The sequence below is a fragment of the Pogona vitticeps genome, chromosome 4 (assembly GCF_051106095.1).
Source record: "Pogona vitticeps strain Pit_001003342236 chromosome 4, PviZW2.1, whole genome shotgun sequence".
In the NCBI taxonomy this organism is placed as follows: Eukaryota; Metazoa; Chordata; class Lepidosauria; order Squamata; family Agamidae; genus Pogona; species Pogona vitticeps.
Window position 1 is genome coordinate 28,457,460 of NC_135786.1, and position 23,318 is coordinate 28,480,777.

At 39.5% G+C, this 23,318-nt stretch overlaps 1 long non-coding RNA gene across 1 annotated transcript; it reads right to left on the reverse strand.

Annotated features, from left to right (window-relative positions):
* Positions 1 to 3,333: 3,333 nt before the first annotated feature.
* Positions 3,334 to 10,816, reverse strand: LOC140707066 (uncharacterized). Its single transcript, XR_012087060.2, has 2 exons — positions 8,141 to 10,816; positions 3,334 to 5,475 (listed from the first exon to the last, which is right to left on the reverse strand). It is a non-coding gene; the product is annotated as an uncharacterized LOC140707066 (long non-coding RNA).
* Positions 10,817 to 23,318: the final 12,502 nt, after the last annotated feature.

Genomic DNA, 23,318 nt, shown 5'->3' on the forward strand with positions numbered 1-23,318 from the left:
TAAAAGTAAAGCCATCTCTCAAGAGATAAAATACATCAAATTATCCCATCATAGGCTCACATTATTCCGCAAAGTTGCTTTTGTTTTGTGATTGATCAACACATTACACATAGGCTTCACTCTCAAGTCTGATTACTCAGCATGGTGTTCTGAAGGAAGTAAATGTGCAAATGGAAAATATAATAGCAAGAAATAAATACTTCTCTTAACATGTGATTTGATTGTTTGACCAGGGCTCTGAATCCACACACTGACTATTATGTTCATTTTTCAGGCAAACTATTAAAAGTACCAAACACAAAATTATTTTAAGGATAGACATCAATGCAGTGCAAAACCAGGATTATAGTTCTATCAAGAAGACAATAATGACTACAGAAGAATTCTGTAACATTAATGTTGACTGCAAAGAAGTTGGAATTGTTGAAGATTTTGTATATCCTGGCTCAGTTATCAATCAAAATGGAGACTTCAGCTAAGAAATCAGAAGAATATTGATATTTGGAGGGGCAGCCAAGAAGAAATTAAAACAGATCCTTAAGTGAAAGGATGTGTTACTGGAAACCAAGGCTATGATGATCCACATTGTAATATTTCTTACTATGTAAGGAAGCTGAACAAATATGGGGCCTAGACTTATCTGGAACACCTAGTTGTGTCTAGAGTGATGGCTATAGGCCAGCAGGAAGCCATGTAATTGGGTTTTGAGTGTTCCATGTGATCTTCAGCAAGCTGAAGACAGTTGGATGCCTGCTGCAGTGAGGTCCTTACTTCTAGCTCCTTATTGGCCAGCTGGGTGGAAGTGAGCAGAGCCACACTGGAGTACTGCAAACTTCAGTCTGGTCTGCTGTTCAGCTTAAAAGAAGGAGTGCTTGCATCTAGTCAGTATCTCCTCTAACCCCCCCCAATCCCAGGGAAGAACACATAAACTGTGTTCTTGAATGTCATTATTGTTGCAGCTGGGAGGGATGGGTGGAGTCTTTTGTGGTTACAGTATATATATATATATATATATATATATATATATATATATATATATATATATATATATATATATATATATATATATATATATATATATATATATATATATATATATATATATATATATATATATATATATATATATATATATATATTTACACCTCTTTATGAGAGTTTGTTTCTATCTTCTTTCCTTCTTTTATGTCACAACTTTGGGATTGGAGGTTTCAGGCACTGTGGTGGAGTTGGGGGGGGAATGGAGTTGGGGCAACAAGTGTGAACCTGCTCATCGAGGTGCCAGAGGAAGCACCTGGTTGGGGACAAGCCATGGTCAAATCTTGTTTGGGGGCTATAGGCCCAGCCTTTGTTAGCAGAGAGACATGAAGCTGCATGTGCCCATGTGGACTCCATAAGACTTTTACTACTGGGCAATCCCCAACCACCAGCTGTGAACAGTATGGCTAGAACTGAGTAGACGTTTGGGTTTCCTGATGCTCTGGATCCATTCTCAATGCTGAGCCAGGGGTACTGCTGTTACAAGAAATCATGTTGTGGCCTTCTCTCGCCAAATAATTGTCTGTGTGTTTTAGTCCTTGTTGTTGCTCTTTGTTCCTGTGACTGGAGCCTGCTGAGCCTTAGGGATACAATCAAAAAATCTGACAGGAAAATAAATAAATAATATATGCACTTAAAATGTCATGTTGGGAAGTTTTTTATGGATCCAATGGATGACCACAAAGATAAATAAATGAATTCCAGATCAGATCAAGCTGGAACTCTCATTAGGAGCTAGAATGGGTAAAGTGAAGTGGTTGTACTTTGGATATATCATGACAAGACAAGACTCACTTAAAAAGACAATAATGCTGGGAAAAGTGGGTGTGGAAGGAAGAGGACAAGATTTAATGTGGGATAGAGCGATTCAATAAAAGAAGTGATGACCTTTATTTTGCAAGGTTTGTTAATGATAAGAATTTTGGAGGATATTCATAATTTATGGGATTCATAAATATTAATATTTTCATATTGCTTTTCTAAATCAGGTTCTCCCTTTTCTCTGAAACCGCACACTAGTAGCTCAAGGCAGGATTGGCTGCATTAGTTTAGAACACATTCGTTTTGAACATGTTTGTTTAGAACACATTTGGATACAAATTTCTCTCTCTTCACGTCTGTATATAGAATCTTATCCCTTGACCTGAATCCAACTGATGATGCTCATAAATGTAGAATGATAAACTGATACATGTGCAATCGGTTGGTGATAAAACTAAGGGATAACTGGGTACACAATAAGGATAGAATAGGAAGGATTTAGATATATAGTATAGGATATAAAGCTGATTAGAGTCTACATGTACATCCTTACTATTGCTATATCATTTTTTGTGGATTTTAACGTATGTGTGTATGTTTATGGTTTTAATGGGCAGTGGCTATAATAAACTTTTCTGGACTGGACACATGTGCAAATCCTGTTGATTGAATTGGTCTAGTTCTAGTTTGGATTAGCAACTGGATTTAGGCCTATATATTCTAGCAGGGAACACTTTCTGAAATCTCACCCTCAAGAGTCACTGTCTGTCATAATATCAACATTTGTTATGTGCAGTGACACAAAATCAGCCAAGTTTTCATACAGCTCCACATCCTTAGGTGTGCTGGCTCTTAACATTAACATTTGTTTTCAACAAATCATTGTGACTGAATAGAAAGACACTGTAACTGAATTGTGTACAGCTAGAAAGAAAGCATTACATTTAACATGTGCACACTGGTACATGATCAGTAATTGACAAGGTTACACTGCATCCTGTTCAATCTCTCCCATGTGCACTCTGCTACCTTCTTACCTTTCTTCTAGAATGCTCTGCCACATGCTAGCACAAGACCTTCTTTAGCTGAGCAGCTTGTGCCCTGCATGACAGTGGTCAAAATTCTTCAAGCACAAGAGTAGGCCCATTAAATCAATGGGGATTTAGTGAGTCAACTCTTGCATAAGTTCTATTGATTAAAATGTGCCTTCTATAATGGCAACTCACTTCAGCATTGTCAGACACAATTAGAGTGGGCCAAATTTACAGACATGTTGACTCACCCAGTCCTTTTCATTTCGATGGGCCTACTCTCGTGTTGTTTACTATGCTATGCAACAGGACTTTGGCCAGTAACTATGCCATGAACACATCCATATGTGTTGAGATTTATTTATTTCCTTCCTTAAGAAATTGGGAATTAAGAAAATGAGTCACACCTTTTGAATAACCAGTGCACAGGAGTGCAACTTCAGCAATTAACACCATGCATTGACTTCTCTTTTTGTTTTTAATAATTTGGCTTAATAAGTTCACCACACTGCTGAATTATTCTCTTCTTCTTCTTCTTCTTCTTCTTCTTCTTCTTCTTCTTCTTGGCTAAGAAAAGGATCCTGAACTAATCAAGGAGAGATCTATGTGTTTTTCACAAAAAGATGGAGTGTGCAATCCAGGTTGTCATGTTGCAAGCCTCTCTAGACCCATGAGGATATTAGTACTGAGACCTCTCAATATCCTTATAGCAAATACCTGAAAGGGCTAGAAGAGCAAGGCAGCAAAAGGTCTTGTCAGAGTGACACAATTCAAGGTAGCCTTTCAGATTTATTTGCTGTCTCCAGAAAAGGTTATCAGGTTGATGTCCCAGAGTTATAAATTGCTGTCAAAACTGGTTGTCTCCCAGTATCCTTCATTCTGGGCTTGATCTGAGGCATAGAACTCTTGTTTCGTTGAATCTAAGATTCCACAGGAGTACAGCAAGAAACCTACCTGTCTGAATTGTAACATTTTAGAAGAGATTAGGCAATCATGTGTAATTGCCATTCAAAATTATCTGGCCCAAATCCTCTCATGAAGCTATGCAATCACTCCAAGTTATGAAATCACTAAATACATTTTGAGCTGTAGAATGAAACATTCAACTCAATGTGCAATTAATAATGTCTATGGAGATTACTTAACTCTAATTCACCGCCAGAAATTATGTTGTTTCTGCTACTCCAGAGTAACTAGATAAGAGGATTTGGGCCTGTTTTTAAAATCTCTCTGGATTCAAATGTGATGCTCTGAGGCCATTGTTGATTACTTACCAGCTAATGTTGGTAGAAAAACAATTTCACACAGACCACAGTTGTAATTGCCTTCCACATCTTCATGGGTTGCAATTGGCTTCTACATCTCGGTGACAGTTAATGAAGGATATGGGGAGCCAGAATGAAATTTGGAGAGGTTAGTGATCTGCTTGAGGAAAAAAAATGTTCTGCGCAGCTATACAAACTTTGAGCAATCATAGCCAAATGCAAGCTGGGTTGTCACCATAGTATTTTGCTTGCCACAGGATCTTTCTCATGAAACCAGATATATATCTGTTTTCAAGTAACACTGTAGTGTCTGCATGACCACATCAGCTCCTGTTGCTAAAGGATACAGGTTTTCCAAAGTCTTGGTAAACAAAAACTGAGCTATGATTTGAACATGTTGTGATCCTCACACCTAACAGGATTGAGTCCAGCTCCATGCCCAAAGGCTCAAAAAAGCCAGGGTAGTCCGTAGTCCTCTGTGCTCTGCTTCTGATGCACTTTAATTTCTTCCTTTCCCTGTTTAAATGTATGTAAAAATATCTGTATAACCCCTTGAAGTGCTGTCAGCGAGGCCACCTGGTTGAGAAAAAAGCCCTAGCTAGCTGGTAGTTACGCTAAATACATTAAACTTCTCAATTTCTTAGTGGTATTCATCTTTTTTTAAAAAAAAAATATTAAAACACACAACACTCGATGTATTTTTTTTAAAAAAACAGGAGTTTTATACTTCTGAATACAATTTTTCAGTCTTGCTCTACCGCCCATTACACAGCATCTGAAAAACACAGCAGGAACACAAGCTGATTCAAAGTGTTTCATCATATCACCACCACCTCATTCATTAAATAGGTTTTTAAAAAGCAAATTGTAACTACCCATTAGTACAGAAGAGCTCATTAAGATTGTAATCCTATACTAATTTACTTGGTTCGTTCGTTTAGTCATTTAGTCATGTCCGACTCTTCGTGACCCCATGGACCAGAGCACGTCAGGCCCTCCTATCTTCCACTGCCTCCCGGAGTTGGGTCAGATTCATGTTGGTTGCTTTGGTGACACTATCCAACCATCTCATCCTCTGTCGTCCCCTTCTCCTCTTGCCTTCACACTTTCCCAACATTAAGGTCTTTTCCAGGGAGTCCTCTCAGTTCATCAGTTCTTCGGCGGTCAGCTTTCTTTATGGTCCAGCTCTCACTTCCATACATCACTACCGGAAAAACCATAGCTTTGACTATGCGGACCTTTGTTGGCAAGGTGATGTCTCTGCTTTTTAAGATGCTGTCTAGGTTTGTCATCGCTTTCCTCCTAATTTACTTGGCAGTAAGTAATTGAGCACTGACCTCAACAGGATTGCTTGTAATCTTCTGAATTGGCCCAGAATCCTGCTAACAAAATAGGATGGAAAGTTATAAATTTTTGTCATGTGGAACCAAGGAATGGTGATTCACTTGACATCTATCTCCATTTTAGTAATTTCCCTGATCCATTTGGGTAGGACAAGCTGCCTTAACTTTTCATATGCTAAGTTGATCACAAGATCTGATTTTTAAAAAAAAACATTTTAGTAAACTTCCAACATAGAAAAAAAAGCTCTAGTTAGAATATTGGATGAAACATATCAGTCTAGGGATCGGCATTATGTTAGTAGCTCAACACTGAGCCACTAACATTATGCAAAATTATTTGAAGGCATAACATTTCCAGATCTGAAAATGTTCACACAATGTACAACAGCATTCCATCAATGTTCTAGTTAAAGTAATTAATAAAAGATTTCAGGTGGGATAAAATGTATTCCATGCTGTGTGTTTTTTAGATTTCCTATGTGTTAGAACAAAGCTCACACCAAATATTTTAGCCTTAAATGTACCATGATGCTTCTGTTTCTGTTGTCACAGAAACAAACTAATGCAGCTGTCCTTGGAAATATTGCATTCGTTGATTCAGCTTTGTGAAGTGCCAAAAATAATACTAATTTACTAATGTGAAATTGTTAGACCCTTCCAATTTTGGTAAGATTTTTTTCTTTATATATACAAGAAAGTATATTTTATTTACTGTCTTCTAATCAAAGAAAAGATCTTCAAGGCATAACAGACTTCAAATCATGACAAGTAGCTATTGCTTACAGATGAGTTAGAATTCTGTTCGTTTTAGTAAAAACGTACCAAAATTTGCTTATTTCTACATAGAAAATAAATGAATTTAAGATTGCAATATTATAATGTGGGAAAATGTGAAACTGGCATCTTCTATTCCAGAAATAAACTTCGAATACTAAACTATGAAAATATTGGAATTAAATCCCTGCATATTTGAAGTTCAACCATGTTTGCTGCAGATGTTGCTGAATTAGAATAAACATTGCTTTTTTCCCCCTGACACATTCCCTATTTTTAGCAGCTACATAGCAAGCTGGTACAGCAAAGTTCTCTCCATGCTGGAGTTAACCGTTCCTATAGATTTTGCTTGGTGTGAATTCCATTCAGTTGCAAATTTGCAAATTTCTCCAGAAATGAGTTAGAAAGAATTTTAGATTTTTAAAAAGCTGAAAATGTTTAGAAAGCAGAAGTGGTAGATTCACCTATCTCTGCTTAACTAGGGTAGGTGTTACATGAGCCAGAAGTGGAAGCGAGGAGTTTCAATGCCAGGATGACCAAACCCCTTGCATGTTAAGAGGTAAAAATCAAGACCACAGTGTCTCTGAGCATGTAGCAATTGTCTGCCTACTTTTCAGCAAGCACAGGCCACCCCTACCATCTAGGAGAAAGGAGTAATGCTTCCAGAGGAGACTGTGAAATTTCCAGGCAAGCTTTAATCCAAGCCACTCTCTCATTCAGAAATAAATCACCACTTGTGACAAACATGCATTAAGCAATTTACACCCAGGAATTTTTTTTCCTTATGTGCAAATGCTGTGCTTAAGACATCCTTGTTGTTTTCCAACCTTCCACATTAGTGACTGCGGAATATTATCGTGAGTGAGCCCTAACATAGTTCAGAAACAAACAATGAGCCAAGATGTCCCTAAAGTACATTCTTATTATGTTTTGTTCTCCGTGTCTTGTACCCAAGCCTAGAGATCACAACGACACACAGAGAGTTTCTGAGCTTCTTTGCACCCATGTCCAGCATCCCTTCTTTGTCCCCAAAGAACAGAGAAAATGCCCGGGATGTGACCCGCTCAATGAAGGTGGCTTCCCCCAAAGCACTCCGTCTGACCTCAGCATAATGAACAGAATTAATATGGCAAAGCCACTAACACGGCACCACTTCCCAGCAGCACAGCCACAGACTCTAATTGATTAGTCCATAAAAACCTGTGCACTAAATTGAAAGGAGCTGCACTAATTCTCTTTTATGTTAAATTTCTGTCTCTCTCGTTTATCGAATTCTTCGTCCAATGCCCCTTTTCGCAGCCTATTGTGGGCTTGCTGTGGGCCTGTTTTCCTCTTGGCCAGATTAAGTACCTAATCAAAATCTTGTCTCCCTTAATGGCATAAAATTGAAAGATAGATATTGCACTTTACACAGCTGATTAAACACTGGAATGTGGCTAAATGCTTTACAGGGCTTGTTACATTAACTAACTCTGTCATCTGCCAGCTATCTTATAATTGCATATGCTCATGTTGCTCCTGGTGAAGCCAAGGTAAGGATTTTTTTCCCTCCATTACCTTTTTTTCAATCTCTTCCTTTCTCCAAGATGGCTGGGGAGTGAGGTGTCAGGGAACATCTATGATCTCCCCTATCACATGTGCTGGAGGAAAATGCCTCCCAAATATCATTTTTAAAACTGCAGGGGGCTCTCAGATTTAATTTAACTCTTACCCAAGCTTAACAATATTTTATAAGTACCTAAATGACTGGAAAGGGCTCAAGTATTTTGTTGCCCAAGACAGAGCAGCAAATGCCCCACCTCATCCATCAAGATGTATCGTATCTCATAGTAAATCAACCATGAGGGAAAGGATTTTTGGGTTTTCTGCACGATAAGTATGACAATTCTCCATTCTAGGAGAACTACCTACTTTAAACGTACCTTACCTGGGACTGCAAGAAAGATGATCAAGTGGGTCCTAGAGCAAATCAAGCCTGAATTATCTCTGGAAGCAAAAGTAATGAAACTGAGGCTCTCCTACTTTGGACACATCATGAGAAGGCAGGATTTTCTGGAGAAGACAATAATGATGGGAAGGGCAGGAAAAGAGGAAGACCAAAATGAGCTGGATTTACTCCCTAAAGGAAGCCACAGGCTTGAGTTTACAAGCACCGAGCAGTTGAGGACAGGACATTTTGGAAGTTGCTTGTTCATAGTGTCATTGTAAGTTAGAGGCAACTTGATGGCATTTAGAAATAACAATAGCAACCAATTACCTGTCCTTTGACAACAAACCCAATTTGTTGCCTAGGTTGCATTGTGCATTCTGTCTAATAGTAGGGATGGCTCTGTAAATGGGTCATCTACTGTCTTATACCCAAGCCTAGAAAAGTTGTCCTGGAAAAGGACAGCTTCTAACTGTTCCCAAGCTTCTGCAACAGAGATAGGAGAGGGAGTAATGCGACTGCAATCCAGAATTGTAGTCTGGATTGTATATTTGGCATCTTCTAGTGATACAATAGAATCAGAGGGTGACACTTCAGATTGAAGTGGGGAACCATATTTTTAATAGTCACCATTCTGCTTGTCTGTCTGTCTTCCCTGCAGTGACTTGGATTGATCTAGCAGGGAGCAGACTGTACTTCAAACTTTCACCCTAATTTTAGGTTGTATTTCAGGGTTTTGATTTTTACTTGCAGATAATTTCATGGGGAGTCATTCAACTTCAAGATTCCACCTTTTCCTTCTACAAGGCCATTAATGCTCCTGATAAAGCATTAAATGAAGAAACTGTCATGGTCCATTTCTCCCATCTTTCTGTTCTCTAGTTCCTTTTCTCTGCCTTCACCATCAGCTCTATTGCATTATAACCTGGTTCACATGGTATGCACACACTCCAGCCATTTAAGGAACATAAGAAAGAGGCCATAGAGCCATGTAGGTTAGTGCCTCCAACCACACACAGCAGCACATGCCTGTGAATGGCACTGTGACATATCCCTATACCACACCCTCTGCATATTGAGCCAGTATGTGAAAAGGCTCTATGTGTATACATCAGTATATTCGTGGTGAGCATGCATGGAGTCTTCCACGTAAGGTTTTGTTGTTGTTGTTGTTGTTTAGTTGTTAAGTCATGTCTGACTCTTCGTGACCACATGGACCAGAGCATGCCAGGACCTCCTGTCTTCCACTGCCTCCTGGAGTTGGGTCAAATTCATGTTGGTAGCTTGGATGACACTGTCCAACCATCTCATCCTCTGTCGTCCCCTTCTCCTCTTGCCTTCACACTTTCCTAACATGAGAGTCTTTTCCAGGGAGTCTTCTCTTCTCATCAGATGGCCAAAGTATTGGAGCCTCAGCTTCAGGATCTGTCCTCCCAGTGAGCATTCAGGGTTGATTTCCTTCAGAACGGATAGGTTTGATCTCCTTGCAGTCCAGGGGACTCAAGAGTCTCCTCCAGCACCACAATTCAAAAGCATCAATTCTTCAGTAGTCAGCCTTCTTTATGGTCCAGCTCTCACTTCCATACATCACTACTGGAAAAAGCACGGCTTTGACGATGCGGACCTTTGTGGGCAAGGTGATGTCTCTGCTTTTTAAGATGCTGTCTAGGTTTCTCATGACTTTCCTCCCAAGAAGCAGGAGTCTTTTGATTTCGTGGCTGCTGTCACCATCTGCAGTGATCATGGAGCCCAAGAAAGTAAAATCTGTCACTGCCTCCATATCTTCCCCTTCTATTTCCTAGGAGGTGATGGGACCAGTGGCCATGATCTTAGTTTTTTTGATGTTGAGCTTCAGACCACTTTTTTGCACTCTCTTCTTCCACCCTCATTAACAGGTTCCTCCTCACTTTCTGCCATCAGAGTGGTATCATCTGCATATCCAAGGTTGTTGATATTTCTTCCGGCAATCTTAATTCTGGCTTGGGTTTCTTCTAGCCCTGCCTTTCGCATGATTTATTCTGCATATAAATTAAATAAACCAGGGGACAATATACAACCATGTCATACTCCTTTCCCAATTTTGAACCAATCAGTTGTTCCATATCCAGTTCTAACTGTTGCTTCCTGTCCCACATATAGGTTTCTCAGGAGATAGATAAGGTGGTCAGGCACTCCCATTTCTTTAAGAACTTGCCATAGTTTGTTGTGGTCAACACAGTTAAAGGCTTTTGTGTAGTCAATGAAGCAGAAGTTGATGTTTTTTCTGGAACTCTCTTTCTCCATAATCATATCTGAATTCTAACAACATACTACATAACTCATGCTAAGTTTATAAAAAGAGTTCTCATGGTGTTGCCTTGAGACTCCACTGGCTCGGAAACCTGTTGTCGACTCCTTTGTATTTTCACTAAGGCGATTAGCCTTCCTTTGTTCTGTGATCACCCACAGATGGGAATATTTTCCATTTTGATAAAGTATTTCCTCCCACTTTTTTTTTTCTTGTATAAACTGTGGAAAGAAACCAGTTTACTAAGTCATACTTTGAATGATCTTTCATTAATAAAATCCAGGTCTGAGTTGCAACTAGAGCAGGCCCATTGAATCAGAAGGAATTTGATGAGTCATTTTCTCTGGAAACTCCATTGATCCAATAGACCTATTAATTGCAACTTACTACTAAATTTCAGTCAGTGAATAATTCTGCTAAACAAAAAGCAGTCCTGTTTACAAGTGCACCATTTCGTTTAGAAGTATTGGTAGTGGTAGTGGTGGTAGTAGTATTTAAAAATAGAAGACACATTCTTTTATTGGTATTATATAATAGATAGAAATTTTAATCAAAAACCTAAGTATCAGTTATTATTATTATTATTATTATTATTATTAAATACAAGTAAGCATTTCCTAAAGTACAGATTCCTTCAAGAGCCTGGAAGCCAATCCAAAATTCATTTTATTCCATTATTAAAATGAACTCAAAAAAAGAGAGGGAATTTTCCCATTCCCTTAAGAGTTATAAAAATGCCCCTATAGACCTCTGTTCATAGCTGCTAATGAAAGTACTACATATCCTGGTGCCTAAGCAGACCCAAAGGCCTTCTTGTATCCCCATGGGATGACTGACTATTGAATGAAATAAAAGTCATTTTTCTTTTCCGTTTAAGTGGCATTGAATTAAAAGGGACATGAATCAGAACCGGCTGTCTATCCTGAAGGCAATTAATAATCAATTCATCATTATTCCATTCCAATAGGGCTCTTCTACCTAACTAGACTCCACTCTTCATATGAAACCCATGAACGAGTTCATCAAACAGCTCAAAATGTAAGCTTGATAGAGTCTATTATGCAGACTTTACTAAGTGCTTCTTATTAAAGATTCATAAAGGTATAATATATATTTTAATAAGGCAGGTTGTAAGATATGAAATTCAGCTCGGAACTGAATGCTTTCCACTAAGAGAACATGGAAACTTTTATCTCAAAATTCTATTCAAGTTTAGCCATTGTAGTACTGGTTTCCACAAGTCCACTCTTTCACTACCACCATGCCATTAAGCTACATACAAAAATCTATAGTCCTCTTCCTGTGGTACAGTGTATGCATGAAGAGTCTATGGTTCCTATCTATTAAAGTAATTGAATCAGCTCTTTTTGGGTTTAGGATCACCATATGCCTCAGAGCTCTTGTGCAGTATGATAGATTCCAGGCAGGGGTCAACTGAGGTCATTTTCTCGTGATCTATAAGGACTTACATGGTCTTCTAGGCACAAGTTACAAGACTAAGTAGAAACTTGGCATCTGCTCTTATCTTTTCCTTGCCACTTATGTGATGTTATAGAGACAAAGCAGAAAGATTTCCCCCAGATATTATGTCATTGTTGCTAATGTAGTAAAGAAGGCTCATGAGTAGTGACATGATCAGTCCAACATCAGTATGTCAAAAAGCTTGGTATGTGGACAGGTAACTAGTGTACACACTTGGCCACATTATTCTGTTCAGAACACACACTGAGCCAGCAAGCCCTGATGCCAACCTGGAAGATGTGCAGCTGGATGCCCAGGACTTTAAATCATTTAACACAAGGAGCTCAAACTTCCTTATACTCTGGCATCACTTGACTGAGATTTGACAAACCACTTGAAAAAGCACAGCAATTACCTAAGACTTTAGCTGCTAAATGGGGTTCATATCATCTTCATTTTCTGAGAAGTGTTCGTTTTATTCTTTAATAATGATTTATTTATTTTTCTTTATCTGATTGCTCTGTTGGGAATAATGGTATAAGTCCCACAACAGCCCCGATTCTACAAAGCAGCCCACAAACAAAAGCCGCTGGAGATTTTCCTCACATGTTTCGATTTTACAAATTCAGACAAAATTGACAGAGGATTCTTTGCAATGGAAGTGTTGCCACCCTGTAATATCTCCTTCCGTCTGGATGCAGCACGGCTGGACTGTACGTGCACCACTTGGATCAGCTCTTTGGGCACTGCCTAACCAATGGATAAACTAGAAATATGGACTGATTCAAGGCCAGTGGTTCCCAGACTGTGTTTCCCCAACTGCTGTTGGACTACAAGTCCCAGAATGGAGTACAAGTCCCAGCCATCATGACTAAGGGTGCAACTATATTAGGCAAACAATATAATAAATGCTCCAGGATTGAGATAGTCTGATTCATATTATTTGACTGTAGGACATCAAAAGTAATGTGGATCAGCCCAGAATCCCCAACACATACACAAATCCATAGTTTTTTTCCCCTCTTCCTGGGCTTCAATTTTTTCTAATCAAATGCCCTTGCATCAGTTCAGATAGTGTGGAAAGGTTTGTCGCTGTTGTATTTAAAGCCATTCCAACCACCACCACCAGCAGCAGTGAGAGAGACAGGGCAATGGGGGAAATGGCTGCCATCTGAATCCTCTCCTCCCAACACTGGGTGTCTGGGACTGCTTTCATCTTCCTTCCTCTTCCTCTTCCTTCTCTTTTAAAGGCTTGCTATCCTACTGTTTTATTTGAGAATTTCTAAAGTAACTAGATTTAACAGTAGACTCAGTGTGGTGTCAGGAGACCTGGGTCCAAATCCCTGTTGACCGTATCCATGTCACTGGGGTGTGGCAATGGTAAAATACTCCTTGAATATCTCACAGTCTTCAGAAAACATATTAGTGTTGCCATAAGTTGGAATTAACTTGACAGAATATAGCAACCACTTTTAGCAGTGTACCTATGCATAGATTGGCCAGTCGGAAGCACTACTTGTTCGATAGGACCATTCTCTGGTAAGTATAGAATTGTAGTCTGAAATTGTCTACTTTGAGGACAAAATATTTCTCTAAGAAAATATATCTCTAAGTAAAAAAGAATGTTTTGATTAGGAATTCAAACTAATAAGACATTATTTGTGAGATATTTGTGCCAATAACCTGTAAAGTCTACTGAAGGAATTATTTTTTTGCTGTTCCAAGTGGATCTGAAATCTTAGTCTTCCTTTTTTCTGTTTTTAAAAATATTATTTGTAATTATCATGCCAAGTTTAATTCCACGCATTAAATCAGCATTACCTTGCATCATGGATTTTGTAGTTTTAAAGCTACAAAGTTATTCTTGGGGGGGGTGGAGTTGCTCTTCTTCTTCTTTATTTCTTTTTTCTTGAGTACACAGTGGGGAGCTGTACAGTTAAACTTACACGTCATGTAGCCAAGAAAAAGCACTGATGGGAAGACCATGCAACAGTTCATAAGAGATAAAACATTTCCAATTTTACAAAATCCCAAAATCGAACAAAACTTCCAGTATAGTTAGAAAGTGGTAGTAGCCAGATTTTGATGTGCTCAGTCTAGCAATTACTTTTCTTCTCATTGCAACAATGAAGAATGTGCTTGTAAGACCAGTTTGGGTCTTGGTTTTAAAGGCAGAGAACAAGAAAATGGGTGTAATGTGCATGAATTATTCAAAACTGCAGAAAGATCATCCCGCCTCTCTCTTCTCAGCTCCTTTCTTAAACCTCACTCATTGTTAGAGGCTCTAGGGATGACTGACACTTAACACATCTCTGTCATGCTCCTATGCCCACTTCATGCCTGGCAGCCAAAGCGGGGGGCGGGGGGAAACGAACACTTAACACACAAGCATATGTAGATTTCAGACACTTCTGCCTACTTGATTTGCTCTTCCTCCCTGTTTCCGCTGAATCAAACTCCTTGCAAAACAGCATTTTTAAAAAAATAAAAATAAAACCAGAAACCTTGCCATCTGGCAAAATGTCAAAATAATATCACTTCATTTGTCGCATGATTAAGAATCACTTCGCACCCTGTAAGTAACAGATAGTGAGAATAAACACACCAAGGGGAAAAACTCCTTCCAGCTTATTTGCCCTCTCTGTCTTTAGTTGTATAGCTTTCTGCAAGCTTAAAGAAGGTGCATGTGTGTGTGTTTCTGCGCAAAACAGCCATGCTTTACACAATGCATCGCTTTGGACTATGCAAAGTGTCTTGAACAATCACAGAACCACAAAATGTATACTTACTGTTTTTAGTTTCAGGATGTACAAAATAGAATCAAATTCTTTATTCTGTAATCTTTGCATGGGTCATAAAAAGCTCTGGCTCAAACGTTTTGGTGAAGCCTTCTTCAGGAGCGAACTTCTTTATACTCTCTGCACCTTTCTTCGGTGTTTAAAAAACACTTTCAATTAGTTTTGGAGTTGGTATAGACCAAAGAAAGGTCATGTGGGATGTCCCAGTGCATGATAGGGTGCAGCACCATGTGCATACGTAATCCCTCATCATAAAGCAGCCACGCATGCCCTGGGAAATCCACATAGGCCCTGTAGATCAGGTCCATGTACTGAATCAACGCCAAGGCCCTTTCTGGATGAGCGCAAATTTGATGTTTTAAATGTTTTTAGGATGTTGTTTTGCTATGTTTTAAGTATGTAAGCCACCCTGAGTAGACTTTGTCTGGGGGGGGGCGGGGTAAAAATCCAATAAAAGTAAAGTAAAATAAAAGTAAAGTTCCCACATAAACAAAAAACCCTGGCTCCCAATTTGCCCCAAAACAATCCGGTTTATGCCTTCGTAGTTTCTCCCTCTCTCTTTCTTCATCTTTGTCCTTCTTCTTTTCGCCAATCTTTCTGTTTAATAAATCAAACATGTATATATATTTTCCTTTTCAAATTTTCTCAACCGTCACTGGTAGGAGATGGTCACCTAAGGGCAACGATTGATCACCTTCAGGGAGGGCGTATCACGCCACTGAATTATACCCTGTGTCAGCTACAGTCAGAAACTCTACCTGCCCTGTTCTAGATACCCGCTGCTTGGCTGCCCATAAAGCAGGCATAGTGCTAACCTAAGCCTACTCCTGTGGGTGTATGAGTTCCTAACACTAGTGACTGCTGAGGCAAGGCCAAAGGGACCGGGGCACCTGAAGGCTCCCAGTACCCCACGGCCAAACACTCACAGCCTGTGTAGTGCCCTGTGTAATGGCAACATCACCTGGCTGTGATGACCCTGGCAGCATCGAGAGTGCACTGATGGAAGCAGGTTCCTCATGCACTGCTCCACCAGATCCAGTATCCTCACTCCTGGCCTGTCGAACTGTCATATTTTCAGCAGATGAAACACTCCGCTCCTCTTCATCAGTTGCCAATGTCTGGGTGCTGGATGATGCCATGCCTGGTCCACTGCCATGCCTGTCAGTGACCCTTGCCGCACTCTGCTGCATCATTGGAGTACCGACCACTGAAGAGGCCCCAGAGGGGCTAGATTGCTCTGCTTCCAAAACAGCAATAAGTACAAGCATGAGATCACCCATTTTCTTATGTTTGGCTATTCCCTTCTGGACCTCCTCACTGCTGGAACCCTCCAACATGCTCAGCTTCTCCCATATTGTCCTGTAATCAGGCCAGTCCTCATCCTCCGATGAGGAAATGACTGGGGGTGAGCATGGGGGAGCCTTGCGTTTAGCAGACTGTTTCCCCTTTTTCCCTTACACTTATTCTATAATTATTGCCTAGCCCCAAACCTGCTACATTAGCCACTACCACCAAAAGCAGCCCAGACCCCTCTAGGCTTCTGCGAGAGGGTGGGGGGGTACGGGGGTGCGGGTAGTGTCCCTCTCTAACCCTTGGCCCCCTTCACCACTCCAGTATCCTTCACAAGAGGGATACTCGAGTGGTGACAATATGAGACAAATATCAATCAAAAATAACAACAACAAAATAAATAGATCCCAATGGGGCCCAACATTCCTTTTTATTCATTTGTTTGTTTGTTTTTAAACTCAGTTCTTTAGAATGAAACCTAAAAAGGATCACCCCTTCCCCAAGCCAGACGTTCTCAAACCGTAAGGCTGAGCCGCTGCTCAGCAATAAACTCTTCATGCTCGGTGACATGGGCCATGCGGTCAGAATTGAAACTGCTGCTGGAGATAAAGAGGGCAATGTTGGGCTGGGCAGCCTTTTTAAGGCTTCTGTTCTGCCCATGCACTCAAGCCTCGCGATGTCTTGTCCTTTCCAAACGGGCAAGCAAAGTAGCCCCGCCTCGGGAGCTCCATGCCTTGTGGATCTTCATAATGTTTAGTCAAACTCTATGGAGCCACAAAAAACAAACTTATTCCATCTTCCTTGTGACAGTTTAAAGCAGAAACGGGTCCTCTAGATTTGACACCATGATTTCCACACAAAACATGGTTAATGTGGTTAAATCCTAAGGTCTCAGCTTCATAAATCCAAGAACAGGAGATTCTCAAGGAGTCTTAGATAAGCTTCTCTTTCCAAAACTAAAATGAAGGATAATCACTATAAAGAAGAAATAATGGTAAGAAGCTGTCTTACAGTTCCAAGCAGAGTTGAACAGAGCAGTTGACAAAGTTATTCATTCAGGCCAAGATTTTTCTAACACAATGAAGTGGAACATGTTGGCTTCCTGATCTTGCATAACTTCAAATCCCATCTACCATCACTATTGGATTTGTGAGCCAAGACAAAAGGGACTCCCAATCCAATAACATCTGGACAGATATGTGTTTCTCATCCCATTGTCGCTCAGTGCTCACCTTGTAGAAATGATCACCATCAGCAAAATATCTACTGAACAACTCCTTACAACTTGTTCACTCAGTTGCAAAACCCTGAACATGTTATGTCACTGTCCATCAACGTCAGGCACAGCTCACAAAAACAGAATGCTCCAAAAGATAAACTGTAGTAGTGCATGTTTTCTCCAGCAAGCTGAGATCAAACATTTTGCAGGGCTTCTTTTATAGAAATTTCATCTAATATACAGCTAAACGCTTCCTGAACTATTTCTTTTCAGTGTAAGCAAGTGGTACATGACACAGAGAAAATGATTCAGTGATAATAAGATAAAGTAGCAAATCTACACAATGATAAGTGCTCTCTTTTCAATCAGGTGATCTGTTGTGTTTCATTTGCACGAGGTATTTTACAATTTCATCATATTTTAAAGTATACATGGATTAATTATCAAGAAGGTGCTAGAGTCTGTCCTCACATCCAAATTGAACAGTATACCATTTTTAAAATCAGAAATGACACATAACTACCACCAGTACCGTCAGTGAATACAATAAAAAAATTCACACATGTGGGTTTTTTAACACTTTCTTCTTTGTCGAACCATGTATTTCTGAACATATTTCTCTCAGAATAGACGTCTACCATATTGTTTTATGCATTTTGTTTGACTGGAGAACTGCAACATATCATCTGGAAAGTAGAAAAGCTGGCAAATAACTAAATTCCATTTTGTGTGTTCATCCAGGAAGTACCAATGAGGTCAATTCAGAATCAAGCACTAATATATGGGTTGCCATTTCATGTGAGAAACTACTAACACACACTGTATATAAAACAGCACTTATACTTCCATGGCCTGAATTGCATGTTGTTTTGGAAGACTTCAACTCCAAAATCTTGGCTGGATAGCCAAGTGATCTAGGTATCTAGCTGCAAAGTCAGAGGCTGGGAGTTCAATTCCCCACTGTGCCTCCGGTAAGTAGAGCCAACCTGTGTGGCCTTGGGCAAGCTGCACTATTCCAAGGCATCCCAGAAGAAGGGAATTGCAAACCACTTCTAAGTACTCTCTACTGAGAAAACCCTGAAAAAGGTCACCATAAGTCAGAATTGACTTGATGGCACACTATTATTATTATTATTATTATTATTATTATTATTATTATTATTATTATTATTATTATTATTATTATTATTATTATTATTATTATTATTATTATTATTATTATTATTATTATTATTATTACATCTCCAAAATGACCTTGGTGGCTGAGAAGATTTGGAGAGTTTTAATGCCAGAAAGCAACATGCAGCTAAGGGTTAGCAGCATACATATATTAACTAGGAAGTTAACTTAAGTAGGAAACAGATTACTACTCCCCTCAACGTACGCAGCAGACCATCCTTAGAAGTTTCACATGATGTGATGGAAGTACCAATCTTTTAATCACCCTGGCCCTTGCTAAGCTAGCAGTTGTAAGACCATCCTGTGGCATAGCAGAGGCACTAGAATGATGGGGATAACATATCAGTGGACCATTTCTATGGGAATCAACCATGGTGGGCACAAAAGAAAAGCACTTGCTCTGCAGGGCCTTGATTCAACAACTCAAGGAAATCACATTCCATAAACAAATTGCCTGACCTTGGTTGCCACTATTTTCTTTTAAATGATGAGATGGCAAGTCACTTAGAGTACAAATTTGTGCTATGATGGTTGTTAGTGACCTAGAATTGACAACTCAAGGATCAATGAGCAACTCCATCAGCAGTGGATTTCTTCTAGACCACATGGCTGTTCATTAGCTAGTGGAACAACCAAGGCCATTAGCATTCCCATTACATCCCATCTCTTTAAAACTTTGAAGTTCACCTTGAACCACAGAAGACAACTTAACCTGAAGCATGATCAGGTGATAACCAGTCTCTCTTCCTGTATGTCTAGCCTTGTGAATGAAAATCAGCATGAATGAAACTGGGTTTGCCTGCACTTGAGCTGTACTTTAACACACAGACTCCAGGAAGCAAAGCCTTAATTTGATCTGAAAAGCTCCCACAGCCTACACATTTTGAAGACCTAGTCACAAAACCAATCAATAGGGGCCATTCAGATACCTGCTGTCAGTGGCTAAAAGAAAATAGATACCGAGAAAGCCATAACTATGATAAATTTAGGTGCCGCTTCTCTCTGACTAATGTAGGCACTAAAACGCTGCATGAATATCCTACTTTGAAACGTGTCATATTTCTGAGAGGCCAATCAATCTCGAGTCCTCTGCGGACTGCATTAAAATACATTTGTCACTGTACGTTTATGAAATATTGATGGTGTTTTTAGGGGGGTGTTCAAAGGTGGAGAGGTGGATCAAGAAACAGTGAGAGGAGCAATTATCTTCAGGCTGAAAGAAGAAGAAACAGACTCAGAAGCTGACTGTGAATAAGTGTGAAAAACATCTGCGGGAGTACCACATGTCTGAAAAAGCTGTTTGCTAGATTAGCAATAGAACATTTCACAATTGAAAGGTATTAGGAAGGCAACTGTAATATACCCCAGTTCACGAGCCTGGATTGTTCTCTAATTTCATTCATCAAAGCAAATTAGTTGCTCTACCTTTCAATACAAGGCACACTTTAAAAATAAGTTTGTCTTTCTTTTATCCCTATAGAGTTTACTAAGCATAAATATAACATCACACATATTTTAAATGTGTGTCTGAATAATTAGCACTCTGGGAAAAGAAAGAGTGAAGGACCAATTTGGATGTAACAGCCATGATATAGCTGGAAACATTCAGTCTTTACTTAGAATTAGCCTTTTATTTATTGTAATACAAATAAAATAGCTTTTAGGTATAATTTTTGCATGAAATATTGGATGGGGGAGATCTCAGGAGGTGCTGCCAACCAAGATAAAGGTGACCAAAAGACTTTGCTCAGATTTTGCTCATTCCTCCCATATATGATTTCCAGATGTATCCATGTTTCAATAGGAAGTTCTTTGTATAAGTCATACCAGCATCCAAAATGTCACGCTATTCATGGCTGGTTCATGGCTGTTTTAGAAGATTACTAAAAATGCTGGAGAGCTAGCTATGTGCCATTTCCAATATTGCATAAGCTAGTGTGTTGTCTTAGGTTGTGATGGAACATTGTCTCCTATTACCAACAATGGAGAAAAGTTAAATTCCCAGTCTAGGAGCCTTGTGGTGCAGTGGTTAAACAGTTGTACTGCAGCCAAAACTCTGTTCATGACCCACGTTCAGTCACAGGTAGCCAACACAAGGTTCACTCAGCCTTCCATCCTTCTGAATTTGGTAAATTGAGCTCCCAGCATGCAAGTGGGGGAAAAGCAATGTGTAGCCTGCATAATTATATTGTAAACTGCCCAGAAAGTGCTGTGCTATGGGGCTGGTGTATAAGTAACCTGCTTTGCTATTTTTTTTTTCTTTTGGCTTTTGCACATGAAATGGAAGATACTAACTACACTGTCTTGTTCTTTGCCTCTCTCAGCAAAGAGTCTTCTGACAGTCCCATCCCACCACATGTAGCTATGGTCTGATACATGCACATTTATGTGCAAGTGTTCACTCACTATGCAATCTGTCCTTTTCTTTTGCAGTGCACAGGCACCATTTGTGGGACCTACTACACAGAGGCCTTCATACAAAATATTTTACATGATGTGCCATCAACTGTAGAAGACATAACAGATGACGGCCAGATTCCTATTATATATTTCTACCAGTGTAATGCCAACAATACAATTTTCAGCAGGGAAATGTCCCAAGAGAAGGAGTCAGAGTAGGTATTTTCTTTTGCACATCAAGACACACAGCTGGTGTGTAACAGGAAATGTCTAAGCCAATGTTACACCAGAGGACATAATGAGATTGTAGCTTATACACTGTATACCTCTGTATAGAACATACATGTATATAGGAAACTGAACCAGCCTATAATTGCTGCACATTGCAGAAGACAAGCTGAACCCAGTGCTAAATGTTTTCTGCTTAGCAGAGGCACCCCTCCACTTGGTATTCAGCCAAACACATAGTGCAGGAATGTGCCAGTTCCAAATCTAAATGTTACAGCCGCAACCTCATTCCTTTCCTCCTACTTTGTACGCTCATTTATCTATCACACTGATAAAGATAAAAATAGACCCAACACAAGGCAGTAAAGCCCGTTGCCAAATTCATTGTTCACAGAGAGGTTCATTATGCCATCTACGATAAGGCTTTCTAGTCAGCATTTCCAAAGGCTCTGTATTTACATTCCTAAGCACTTTGCAAATAGCTACTCCATGCGCAGAAGGCTGGCAGCTTAGCTGTCAGCAAAAGGCCTTCACAATTTTGGAACACGGTTCTGTCTGGAGCAGAGCCAGAAATAGGTTTGGCAACATTTACAGTAGCACGTTGTGCGCTTTCTACTCAGTGGATTGTTTGATTCAGCTTGCTCGTTTCTGGCAGAAAGAGCAGCAACATCAGTAGTTATGCACTTTGGAACATAAAACGAAAACTGAGATACTCTTTCTCTAAGTGGAGGGATAACAAGCAGGGGCCAGCGAGGAATTAAATGGGTGAAACTGAGGAAGAAAAGAGATGTGAACACCAGGAAGAAGGAGTCCTTTGCCCTCCATTAGTGTTATCACATTGAAAACCAGAGAACACCCATCAGCTTATAACAAGCCTGTGCACATCTACTCAGAACAAAATCCTACTGCTCCAAGTAATTAGGCAAAATTTGAGCTGTCCAGCATATACATGGATATATTCTGCAGCTTTTCTACCCTGACCCTTCAGAATATGGCAAGAAAAAAGTATGGGATGGGAAAGAAGTCAGCTGAGCAACACCGCGATTTTGTTACTATATTTTTCCTATCTATTCAGTCTCACTGAATACATAGGAAAAACAGCAAATGGCGGTAGAAAGGACTGTGCCAGAAACTGATTCCTCAAAGCAGTGGTTTTTGCTAAACATGTTCCTAACTGTAAATCTAATCACTGGAAATGGGCAACTGTGCAAAGCAGACGATAAACATGGCTTCCAGCCAAGAATTATTGACAGAAATTATCTGGGAAATCATTTTACATAAACACAGTTGAAACAATTGCAAGCTACTCTCCACAAATGTACAAAGAGAGAAGGGAGGGAGTTATGGTTCTGATGGAATGAAAATATAAGCACATTAATTCTTTCCCCAGACACAGCTTTTTCTGTTACCAAAGATTTGTAAAAAAATTGTCTTTCTCAAATAAATAAGCTGCTTTCTAAACAATGAAGTTGTTAAAGCCTGCTTCCAAAACTTTTACAACAAAGTAAGAGTCAATTGTACAGAAGTGTTAGTTTGATTACATATATTAATATAAATCTACCTCCTTTCTCAAGATACTCCAAATCAATTATACATTTATTTGTAACAGAATCTATATGTCAGCAGCCATATGCCTGACAAGCTCCAGAGTGGGGATGCAAATCATTGTTTGTCTCTTCCTCACAGACAAGGATGAGGGATCACAGCACCTTTTTCTTATCCAAAGAACTGTGCAAAGTTTTATTCTACATTTTGCACAAAATAAGCACAACTGTTGTGCATATTTTGAGACAACTGTGTTTTATTGTGGTGAAAAACAAATGATTTAAAGTCTAGAATGAGTTATTTTCTACTTTCTTAACAATCTTTCTTTCTGTGTTCAGTGAGTGTGTACATGTACATGTGCTTTGCTTCCCAAGGGAAAAGGACACAAGTTATGCACAAACATATTTTGCGCAGATTTGACAAGAAAATTTGTGTGGGGGGGACAGATCTTTATCTCACTTGGCTAAATGTGAGGAATCAGATGGAGCCCTCAACATCATCCTCATGGTGTCACACTGAATTGGGACAACCTAAATTATTCTTTCATTCCCAACCCCAAAAAGTTGAGGGTCCATCAAGATGAGTGGAAATTGTTAATGCTTGTACCTTCTAGATAAGGCTCCACTGAAATATGTGAATTCTTTGCTTTCTATTGCTTCTCAGTGGGAAGATGAGAGAAATAAAGTCCACCTTTTAATATAAAATCAAATTCATATTTCCCAAACCAATATACACAGAAAACACAGTTATCTTTTGGTAGTCTCTGCATCT